We start from the raw sequence: 12,389 nt of genomic DNA, 5'->3' as shown, positions 1-12,389 counted from the left end.
CTTAAGTCACCCAAGGTTCCTCAGATCTTTGATTATTTTGTGGTCATAGACTTTGAGGCTACCTGTGACAAGGATAAAACACCTCACCCTCAAGAGATAATTGAGTTTCCATCAGTCATAGTGAGTGGTGTCACTGGTCAAATAGAGGCATGCTTTCGGACATTTGTGAGGCCTACACATAATCAGATCTTGACTGATTTCTGCAAGGATTTGACCGGTATACAACAACATCAGGTTGACAGTGGAGTTACATTGTTTGAGGCTCTACTCATGCACGATGAATGGCTTAAAACCACTGGAATAAAGAACTCCAACTTTGCTGTTGTCACATGGTCTAACTGTGATTGTGAGGTAATGCTTGAATCTGAATGCAAATTCAAGAAGATACCAAAGCCTGCTTATTTCAACCGGTGGATCAACCTAAGGGTTCCTTTCCATGAGGTATTTGGTGATATGAGGTGCAATCTAAAAAAGGCTGTTGAGATAGCTGGATTGGAATGGGAGGGTCGTGCTCATTCTGGACTTGATGATGCCAAAAACACTGCTCGATTGCTGGCATTGATTATGCACAAGGGTTATAAGTTTTCCATTACCAATTCCTTGCTGTGGAACCAGTCTGAAGAACAAGCAAGAGTTTTTCCTGAATGTCCTGTGATGATTACCCCCTTGGTTCAGCAGTATCACCCTTATCTTCACTATGGGGTTGTGATGAATACCCCTGTTGTTCTGTTCACTCCAATTATTAGATTTTGATTATCATGATTTGCCTTGTAATCTTGGATCTCATATTTTGAAATATACTGTAAATATTGTGATCCATTGTGATTTGCCTTGTAATCTTGGATCTCATATTTTGAAATATACTATAAATATTGTGATCCATTGTGATTTGCCTTATATAATAAATCTTACATATTATCATATTGAAATCACAGTTGACTAGCTGTAAGTATTCTCTCCTACAGCTCTTTCCTATGGATTGAAAAAGTCTTAGTCTATATATATGAGAATGCATTTTCGCCGAGTATGCCATATATCAAATTCAAGATGATCTACAAATATTTGTTCAAAAAGCTCGTTCTTAAAATTTTCACCCCAATTTGAAGGGAATACTAATCTGAATGCTGTCAAATTTTGACCCTAAAATTAATATCAATTTAGAAGGTGTACTGTAAAGGGACAATTTGCTTCTTTATTTATGGCAAAAATTGTTCATTTGAGACCAAAACATTTTTACCTTGTATTGTTTAACTTCGGAGCAGAAAATTCAAAAAATAACAAAATTATAAAAAAGAAAGAAAGAAATGTGACTAATTGTTAAATGAAATATCACACCACCAAAAGAAAAGAGCAATCATAATCACATGTCCTTTTAGAGTCACAATTCCAAACCTTATAATAAGCAAACCATGCATTAGTCGTCAAGAACTTGCTGTAGCAGGTTTCAATTCAGTGGTTCTTTTGGCAGCCATTGTGTGTGCTCTTGGCCTCAACACAAGGTTACAATGTGTTTTCCAATGTGCTAACCGTGTCTTTACACAGCCTCAACGATTAATCATATTGGTCCATACACGTCACATCATACCTACAATTGCATATTAGTCCATACACTAATCAAACAATTTTATGTCCATACACTAATCATACATTTTAGCCTTCAATAGTCTTTCTTGACAGTTTGGTGCACACTCTTACATCCACACACATGACTCTGATGTTTTACTCTCAACCCATCATTTTTTATAAACCATCTTCTCCTATACTCTTCCCATCTGCTCTGTAAACAAGAATGATGACTACCTGTAAGTGATCTCTATTGAACAAAGAAGATGGAAAAGAAGACCAAGGTGAAGATGATGACTACCTGTAAGTGATCTATTGCATTGCACTTTGAAGGAACCACCTAATAACAGAAAACACTGTTCTGTCAATTCTTCTTGTTGACTATCCAGTTGAGAAGGTATGCTGCTATGCATCAGATGATGGTGCATCTATGCTTTTGTTTGATTCATTGGCAGAAACTACTGAATTTGCCAGAAGATGGGTTCCATTTTGCAAAAAGTTCAATATAGAACCAAGGGCTCCTGAGTTCTATTTTTCTCAGAAAATTGATTACTTGAAGGATAAGGTGCATCCCACATTTGTGAATGGACGAAGGACTATGAAGGTGTGATACATTAGATAGGACAAGAAACATGATCTTTATGTTTTTGTTTTTCTTGTCTTAATATCTATTCTGACATATGGTAATTATTGTGTATTTGCTTCATTGCAAACATAATATGAAGAATTTAAAGTTAAAATTAATGCTTTGGTGGCAAAGGCACTGAAGAAACCAGCGGAGGGGTGGGTGATGCAGGTTGGAACTCCATGGCCAGGTAACAACACTCGTGTCATCCAGGAATTATTCAGGTTTGGCTATTGTATTCTCCAGTTAGTTCTTCTTTTATATACTTAACACTATCTTATCATTAAGGAAACAAACAAAACAGAATAGAAACACCTTGCATTTATGGAATGTGAATAGCCATTGCATTAGGCACCCTCCCCCTTGGTTCTAACTTCTAAGGGAATAGGGGAAAGGAAAATGTGGTGTCCATTCGTTACAATTGTTCTTCAATTTGTCAGTGATAAATTTGTTCCCTTCTGACTGAAAAGTCACAAGGTGTGAATCTGAGAAACATCCTCATTGCAAATATAGGAGGATAAGATACAAGGATTTTCCTCATCTCTGCCCTCATTAGTCGGAGATTGGTTTTTTTGGTCAGGATGATGTTAGTAATCCATAAACTACATTTTCTTATTCGAAAATCAAGTTAGTGTCAATAAAATGAAGAAATTAGTGTGAGGAATAATTGGCCTCAACTGATATGGTACGTGGACTTTACAGGTATATTTAAGAAATGGGAACACTGGATGTGGAAGGCAAGGAACTGCCATGACTTGTGTATATTTCACGAGAAAAACGTCCTGGCTATCCACACCCCAAGAAAGCTGGTGCCATGAATGCTTTGGTAAGCACACAAACTTGATGTTGGGTTGTTTAATTCCTGCTGTCCTGCAGGACCAGGATATTAGAAACATGCTTATAACTCTTTTCTTTTTCTCTATCATCAAAATGTTCGAGTTTCTGCTGTGCTTACCAATGCACCATTCATGTTGAATTTGGATTGTGATCACTACATCAATAACAGCAAGGCAGTGAGAGAGGCAATGTGCTTTTTAATGGACCCTCAACTTGTACATGAATGATTGATCAAGTAAAAGGAGGAGCCTTGAGAGCTTCTCATACATTTCCTACTGATAGGCATCTCGTTGAGTTATGGGCATCAAATTCTCAAAAGCTACAAAAAACAGCATCCAACCATCATAATGGCTTCAACAGCAAGAAACTTCAGCAAACTACTGGGATTTACTATGAAGACATCACCTTTCGAGATATCTTATTCGATTCAAGCTACAGGGGTGGAGGGATCTTCATTGTTGATTCTGCTAGAATCAAGATTAACAATTGCTTCTTCCTCCATTTCACCACAGAAGGAGTTCTAGTTCAACATCGCCATGAGACATTCATATCAAGCAGTTTCCTTGGGCAACACTCAACAGTTGGTGGAGACATAAGGAGAGGGAGTTCTCAGGATCTGCTATTGATCTTGCTAGCAATGACAATGCAATCACAGATGTTGCAATTTTCTCTGCAGCCATTGGGATTGTTCTTAGGGGACAAGCTAACATGATCACAGGGGTACATTGTTATAACAAAGCAACAGGTTTTGGTGGCATAGGCATTTTGGTCAAGTTACCAGGAAATTCACAAACTAGAATTGACAATTGTTACATGGACTGCACAAGTATTGTCATGGAGGATCCTGTTCAAGTTCACATCACTAATGGTTTTTTCTTGGGAGATGCTAATATTGTTTTGAAGTCAATTAAAGGACAACTTTCTGGTCTGAATATAGTTGATAATATGTTCAGTGGAAACCCCAATAATAAGGTTCCAATTGTAACTCTTGATGGACAATTCAGTAACACTGATCAAGTGGTGATTGACAGGAACAATGTGATTGGCATGAGCTTGAGATCAACGGTTGGGAAGTTAACTGTGGCTGGAGATGGCTCAAAGTGGGTGTCTGATTTTTCAAATGTTTTGGTATTCCCTAATCGGATTAGTCATTTTCAATATTCATTTTACTCACAAGAGGAACCCAAGTTTTTGGCACATTCTGTGACCAACGTGTCAAATAATGTTGTAGTTGTGGAAAGTGAGAAACCAGTTAACGCGGTTGTTTCCTTCTATGTTGAACAATAGAGTTTATGAGTTATATGGGTTTTTCTGCTTTGTCTATCTCTGATAAATAAAATTTTGTGATTCATAGTACAAAAAGGAAAATTAGTTTTCACTACTTTTAATGACCTTAACATATGAATGACTTTTTTCTCTTTTATTTTCTCCCACTTTTACATGTAAAATTGTATATATTAGAAGGGATAGGTTATTCTACCTACTTTTTTTTTTCTGCCTACATTTGCCTACCACTCTAAAACATCGTTAGATCAGAATCTTAATTAACATTTATTTTTCTCTCTCCTCTTTAAATTTTGTTCTAACAGTGTTTTAAAGTGGTAGACAAAAGTAGGCAGAAAAAAAGATAGGTAGAATAACGTATCCCATATTAGAAACCATCTTATATTTTAAATAGCATTTTATATAGGTCGCACCAGTTAAAAGTGGCCTTTGGACCCGAAGGTTAAAAGTTTGATTCTTGAATAAATATTTTTGAGGAAATGCTTAGCCTTTATCATACCTGGATCAAATTGCGAAATCAACTATTTGAAATAGCGTTTTTTGAAAGCCTTTAACATTTTACCACATTTTAATAAAAATTGTGAAATCAATATGTATATTAAAAGATTGATAAATAGATTACCAAAAAAAAAAGACTGATAAATAATAATTTGGTATGCTCTTCCTAATAATATTATTATATTTTATATTAGTCGACATACCCTTTTCCAGGGGAAGAATATCTTACATTTTTAATTAACTATAAAATTGAACTATTTACTTAATTACATATTATCCATGAATTTATTTTATTATTTGTCCAAATAATCTGATTAATCATAAAAATGATACTATTCATTCTTTATATAATTTTTTTAACCATTATTTTATTTCACATAACCAGAGCATGTGATACTCCTATCTAATGTTATCAAACTCGAACTGGTCATCAACTCGGTTGGAATACGTGATTAATGAGTCACCGGTTCAATCAATGGGTTATTGAATCAACCGCATAAATTAGATATATAATATAATATAATACATATATTTTTATTATATATAATAAATATAAAATTAGAAATATTTTTACTAATAATTAGAGTTAGATTAGTAGTAAGTATTAAAAGTTATAATCTACATAGTTTAGGTTCGAATCTCATTAGTGATATTTTTCAAGAATTTTGTCCAAAATTCCACTAAATTATTTTTTTCTTTCTAAAACCAGTACCGGTTTAATATCGATTGAACCCGGTTCAGGTTCAATTCACTGATTTTATGCCGGATCAAATACACAATCCGTTCAAGATCTAAACGAAACCATTTGGGGGTCTGATTTACGAGCCAACTAATGAAATCAATGGGGCCGATTTTTATAATTGTGCTTTTACCTTTCATATATTGTAAAGGGATAGATTATTCTATGTACCTTTTTTTTTCTTTACCTTTGCCACCACTCTCCAACACCATTAGATTAGGAGAGAGAATTGATAAAGGTTAGTTGAGATTCAGATCTAATGGTGCTGGAAAGTGGTAGGCAGAAAAAAGATTTCCAATTATTTATTCATCTTTAGAATTTTATGCTAATTGAGATAATTTTTTTATATGTTTAGCTTTATCTTAATTTTAGGATATTTTTATCATTAATTTTATCTTTAGTCTTATAATTTTTTCTAAAAGGTAAAACAATTAAAAGTCTACCACCAAGAATTGATAAAGGATGTCCTACTGTGGTTACCCTTGAATTTTGTCCTAATTCATTATATGCATCGCTTGGCATTTTTTTTCTCGGATAATGTACTTCCCTAATTTTTTTTTCAATAAATAAGCAATATGTTTTTTTATTTTATTTTTTGATGACTTTATATTACTTGTGTATAGGTTTAATTTGAATTTTTTAAAGAAAATTAAAAGCATCGTCGTATTGAAAAACTTACAAAATTCTTTTATTTTAATATTTGGTAAAAAATTTATATTTTAATGTATTAATTTGATTTTTTTTTAATGGTTAATACAATAAAGAATGAATAATTTCATATCTTATTTGAACTTAATTGTGTTTCGTGAAATATTTCAATTATTTTTTATTTTTTTTGGTAGTCAGGTTTGAATTATTTATTCATAATTCAACCATCACAAATTTAACAATGGAGTTGTAAAATACTTAAAGATTGAAGCTTTAATTATTAGATTTCATTTGACTTCAATCACTTTTCCTTATTTTTAAGATACTATATAGATATTAGTTGAATAACTTACTAAATCTTAAATAATTTATAGTAAATTAATTATGATGGGAATTGGGGCAAGTTATTAAGGAGTTCAGTTTAAATTTCACTTGCTACAATTATGAGAGTTTGGGTGAAATAAATTTAATAAAACATTTAATGGATGATTTGAAATTTCTATATCTAAATCAAATTTATAACCTATTTAACATAACCCACTTCAAAATATTTGACATTTAAACAAAAATTGAATGCATTTCAAAAAAATTTAATTATCAAGTTTTTTATCATAAACTTTCCTTTATTTATTATATTGATTTAATTATGATTATTTATTCATCGTTAAGATATTACGTAATCAATTAATCTTATTTTTATCTTTTGGCACTGTTCTTGACTTTAGCTTTATCTTAATTTTAGGATATTTTTATCATTAACTTTATGTTTAATCTTATTTTTATTTTTTGGAAAAGGTCAAACAATGTAGAATCTGAAACGGACAGTTGATAGAGGATGTTTTATTAATGGTTGCCCCTGGATTTGAATATGTTTTTAATTTAATTAATTGATGAGTTTCTTATAATAAAATATCCTTTATTTATTATATTAATTTTATTGCAATCATTTATTAATTTTTAGAATTTTATACTCTAATTGATTGTAATTATTTTTTTTCTTTTCTTTAATCAGTTAATCTTATCTTTTCTTAATTTTAATTTTTTTTTTATCTTTTGAAATTTTCCTTAATTTTAGGAAGAAAAAAACTATCATCATTTATTTATAACTTAGTTTTATCTTAGTTGTTGGTTATTTTTATCTTTAACTTTATCTTCAGCCATATTAATTTCAATAAAAAAGATATCAAACAACTCCTTATATCAAAATAATTTGAGGATATTTTTATTTATATATTTAAACAATTTAAAATATCCTGAAAGATCATCTTTTAAGAATCGTTTCTATATTTCTGTATTTGTGATTTGTTTCTTTTTTTTAATCTTTTTAATATCTTAGAAAATCTTGTATATCGATTATTAATATTTCCTCCCTCTCCACTATAAATAGGATTGACTTGATCCATGCATGCATGAACCTTTGTTCTTCTTTTTCCATCTATTTTTCTTTCTATTAAAAAACATGGAGCACATTGGAAAACGTCTGAGCAAGGGACAACAACATTATAAACTTCAGCAGCGAAAGCAGAGTTCAACCGGAGTGTTCGCAAAGGTGAGACGTGGTCCTCGTTGCGGCTTTCTTGAGTCGTCTTCCAATGATGGCAGCATCGAAGCGTTCACAGAGGTGAGACGTGGTCCTCGTTGCGGCTTTCTTGAGTCGTCTTCCAATGATGGCAGTACCAGCACTGAGACAACCTGTCATCTTAAGTCACCCAAGGTTCCTCAGATCTTTGATTATTTTGTGGTCATAGACTTTGAGGCTACCTGTGACAAGGATAAAACACCTCACCCTCAAGAGATAATTGAGTTTCCATCAGTCATAGTGAGTGGTGTCACTGGTCAAATAGAGGCATGCTTTCGGACATTTGTGAGGCCTACACATAATCAGATCTTGACTGATTTCTGCAAGGATTTGACCGGTATACAACAACATCAGGTTGACAGTGGAGTTACATTGTTTGAGGCTCTACTCATGCACGATGAATGGCTTAAAACCACTGGAATAAAGAACTCCAACTTTGCTGTTGTCACATGGTCTAACTGTGATTGTGAGGTAATGCTTGAATCTGAATGCAAATTCAAGAAGATACCAAAGCCTGCTTATTTCAACCGGTGGATCAACCTAAGGGTTCCTTTCCATGAGGTATTTGGTGATATGAGGTGCAATCTAAAAAAGGCTGTTGAGATAGCTGGATTGGAATGGGAGGGTCGTGCTCATTCTGGACTTGATGATGCCAAAAACACTGCTCGATTGCTGGCATTGATTATGCACAAGGGTTATAAGTTTTCCATTACCAATTCCTTGCTGTGGAACCAGTCTGAAGAACAAGCAAGAGTTTTTCCTGAATGTCCTGTGATGATTACCCCCTTGGTTCAGCAGTATCACCCTTATCTTCACTATGGGGTTGTGATGAATACCCCTGTTGTTCTGTTCACTCCAATTATTAGATTTTGATTATCATGATTTGCCTTGTAATCTTGGATCTCATATTTTGAAATATACTGTAAATATTGTGATCCATTGTGATTTGCCTTGTAATCTTGGATCTCATATTTTGAAATATACTATAAATATTGTGATCCATTGTGATTTGCCTTATATAATAAATCTTGCATATTATCATATTGAAATCACAGTTGACTAGCTGTAAGTATTCTCTCCTACAGCTCTTTCCTATGGATTGAAAAAGTCTTAGTCTATATATATGAGAATGCATTTTCGCCGAGTATGCCATATATCAAATTCAAGATGATCTACAAATATTTGTTCAAAAAGCTCGTTCTTAAAATTTTCACCCCAATTTGAAGGGAATACTAATCTGAATGCTGTCAAATTTTGACCCTAAAATTAATATCAATTTAGAAGGTGTACTGTAAAGGGACAATTTGCTTCTTTATTTATGGCAAAAATTGTTCATTTGAGACCAAAACATTTTTACCTTGTATTGTTTAACTTCGGAGCAGAAAATTCAAAAAATAACAAAATTATAAAAAAGAAAGAAAGAAATGTGACTAATTGTTAAATGAAATATCACACCACCAAAAGAAAAGAGCAATCATAATCACATGTCCTTTTAGAGTCACAATTCCAAACCTTATAATAAGCAAACCATGCATTAGTCGTCAAGAACTTGCTGTAGCAGGTTTCAATTCAGTGGTTCTTTTGGCAGCCATTGTGTGTGCTCTTGGCCTCAACACAAGGTTACAATGTGTTTTCCAATGTGCTAACCGTGTCTTTACACAGCCTCAACGATTAATCATATTGGTCCATACACGTCACATCATACCTACAATTGCATATTAGTCCATACACTAATCAAACAATTTTATGTCCATACACTAATCATACATTTTAGCCTTCAATAGTCTTTCTTGACAGTTTGGTGCACACTCTTACATCCACACACATGACTCTGATGTTTTACTCTCAACCCATCATTTTTTATAAACCATCTTCTCCTATACTCTTCCCATCTGCTCTGTAAACAAGAATGATGACTACCTGTAAGTGATCTCTATTGAACAAAGAAGATGGAAAAGAAGACCAAGGTGAAGATGATGACTACCTGTAAGTGATCTATTGCATTGCACTTTGAAGGAACCACCTATCATAACAGAAAACACTGTTCTGTCAATTCTTCTTGTTGACTATCCAGTTGAGAAGGTATGCTGCTATGCATCAGATGATGGTGCATCTATGCTTTTGTTTGATTCATTGGCAGAAACTACTGAATTTGCCAGAAGATGGGTTCCATTTTGCAAAAAGTTCAATATAGAACCAAGGGCTCCTGAGTTCTATTTTTCTCAGAAAATTGATTACTTGAAGGATAAGGTGCATCCCACATTTGTGAATGGACGAAGGACTATGAAGGTGTGATACATTAGATAGGACAAGAAACATGATCTTTATGTTTTTGTTTTTCTTGTCTTAATATCTATTCTGACATATGGTAATTATTGTGTATTTGCTTCATTGCAAACATAATATGAAGAATTTAAAGTTAAAATTAATGCTTTGGTGGCAAAGGCACTGAAGAAACCAGCGGAGGGGTGGGTGATGCAGGTTGGAACTCCATGGCCAGGTAACAACACTCGTGTCATCCAGGAATTATTCAGGTTTGGCTATTGTATTCTCCAGTTAGTTCTTCTTTTATATACTTAACACTATCTTATCATTAAGGAAACAAACAAAACAGAATAGAAACACCTTGCATTTATGGAATGAATAGCCATTGCATTAGGCACCCTCCCCCTTGGTTCTAACTTCTAAGGGAATAGGGGAAAGGAAAATGTGGTGTCCATTCGTTACAATTGTTCTTCAATTTGTCAGTGATAAATTTGTTCCCTTCTGACTGAAAAGTCACAAGGTGTGAATCTGAGAAACATCCTCATTGCAAATATAGGAGGATAAGATACAAGGATTTTCCTCATCTCTGCCCTCATTAGTCGGAGATTGGTTTTTTTGGTCAGGATGATGTTAGTAATCCATAAACTACATTTTCTTATTCGAAAATCAAGTTAGTGTCAATAAAATGAAGAAATTAGTGTGAGGAATAATTGGCCTCAACTGATATGGTACGTGGACTTTACAGGTATATTTAAGAAATGCTGGAACACTGGATGTGGAAGGCAAGGAACTGCCATGACTTGTGTATATTTCACGAGAAAAACGTCCTGGCTATCCACACCCCAAGAAAGCTGGTGCCATGAATGCTTTGGTAAGCACACAAACTTGATGTTGGGTTGTTTAATTCCTGCTGTCCTGCAGGACCAGGATATTAGAAACATGCTTATAACTCTTTTCTTTTTCTCTATCATCAAAATGTTCGAGTTTCTGCTGTGCTTACAAATGCACCATTCATGTTGAATTTGGATTGTGATCACTACATCAATAACAGCAAGGCAGTGAGAGAGGCAATGTGCTTTTTAATGGACCCTCAACTTGTACATGAATGATTGATCAAGTAAAAGGAGGAGCCTTGAGAGCTTCTCATACATTTCCTACTGATAGGCATCTCGTTGAGTTATGGGCATCAAATTCTCAAAAGCTACAAAAAACAGCATCCAACCATCATAATGGCTTCAACAGCAAGAAACTTCAGCAAACTACTGGGATTTACTATGAAGACATCACCTTTCGAGATATCTTATTCGATTCAAGCTACAGGGGTGGAGGGATCTTCATTGTTGATTCTCCTCCATTTCACCACAGAAGGAGTTCTAGTTCAACATGGCCATGAGACATTCATATCAAGCAGTTTCCTTGGGCAACACTCAACAGTTGGTGGAGACATAAGGAGAGGGAGTTCTCAGGATCTGCTATTGATCTTGCTAGCAATGACAATGCAATCACAGATGTTGCAATTTTCTCTGCAGCCATTGGGATTGTTCTTAGGGGACAAGCTAACATGATCACAGGGGTACATTGTTATAACAAAGCAACAGGTTTTGGTGGCATAGGCATTTTGGTCAAGTTACCAGGAAATTCACAAACTAGAATTGACAATTGTTACATGGACTACACAGGTATTGTCATGGAGGATCCTGTTCAAGTTCACATCACTAATGGTTTTTTCTTGGGAGATGCTAATATTGTTTTGAAGTCAATTAAAGGACAACTTTCTGGTCTGAATATAGTTGATAATATGTTCAGTGGAAACCCCAATAATAAGGTTCCAATTGTAACTCTTGATGGACAATTCAGTAACACTGATCAAGTGGTGATTGACAGGAACAATGTGATTGGCATGAGCTTGAGATCAACGGTTGGGAAGTTAACTGTGGCTGGAGATGGCTCAAAGTGGGTGGCTGATTTTTCAAATGTTTTGGTATTCCCTAATCGGATTAGTCATTTTCAATATTCATTTTACTCACAAGAGGAACCCAAGTTTTTGGCACATTCTGTGACCAACGTGTCAAATAATGTTGTAGTTGTGGAAAGTGAGAAACCAGTTAACGCGGTTGTTTCCTTCTATGTTGAACAATAGAGTTTATGAGTTATATGGGTTTTTCTGCTTTGTCTATCTCTGATAAATAAAATTTTGTGATTCATAGTACAAAAAGGAAAATTAGTTTTCACTATTTTTAATGACCTTAACATATGAATGACTTTGCACTTTTTTCTCTTTTATTTTCTCCCAGTTGGATGTAACACCCCGTTCTACAACCGGTTTGTTAACATTGCATTATGATATTAAG

The 12,389-nt window shown here is 34.0% G+C and overlaps 2 pseudogenes; both read left to right on the top strand.

The window, feature by feature from the left end:
* Nucleotides 1–3,248: 3,248 nt before the first annotated feature.
* On the top strand, nt 3,249–4,312 carry LOC133314441 (polygalacturonase QRT3-like; annotated as a pseudogene).
* Nucleotides 4,313–11,143: 6,831 nt separating this feature from the next.
* LOC133314440 (polygalacturonase QRT3-like) lies at nt 11,144–12,182 on the top strand (annotated as a pseudogene).
* The last annotated feature ends 207 nt before the right edge of the window (nt 12,183–12,389 follow it).

This window comes from Gastrolobium bilobum, unplaced genomic scaffold, assembly GCF_033153095.1.
Source record: "Gastrolobium bilobum isolate Gb01-03AN ecotype WA unplaced genomic scaffold, APGP_CSIRO_Gbil_v1 utg106619, whole genome shotgun sequence".
Taxonomy (NCBI): Eukaryota; Viridiplantae; Streptophyta; class Magnoliopsida; order Fabales; family Fabaceae; genus Gastrolobium; species Gastrolobium bilobum.
The sequence above is the reverse complement of the archived record's forward strand: the minus strand, read 5'-3'. Positions and strand labels throughout refer to the sequence as shown.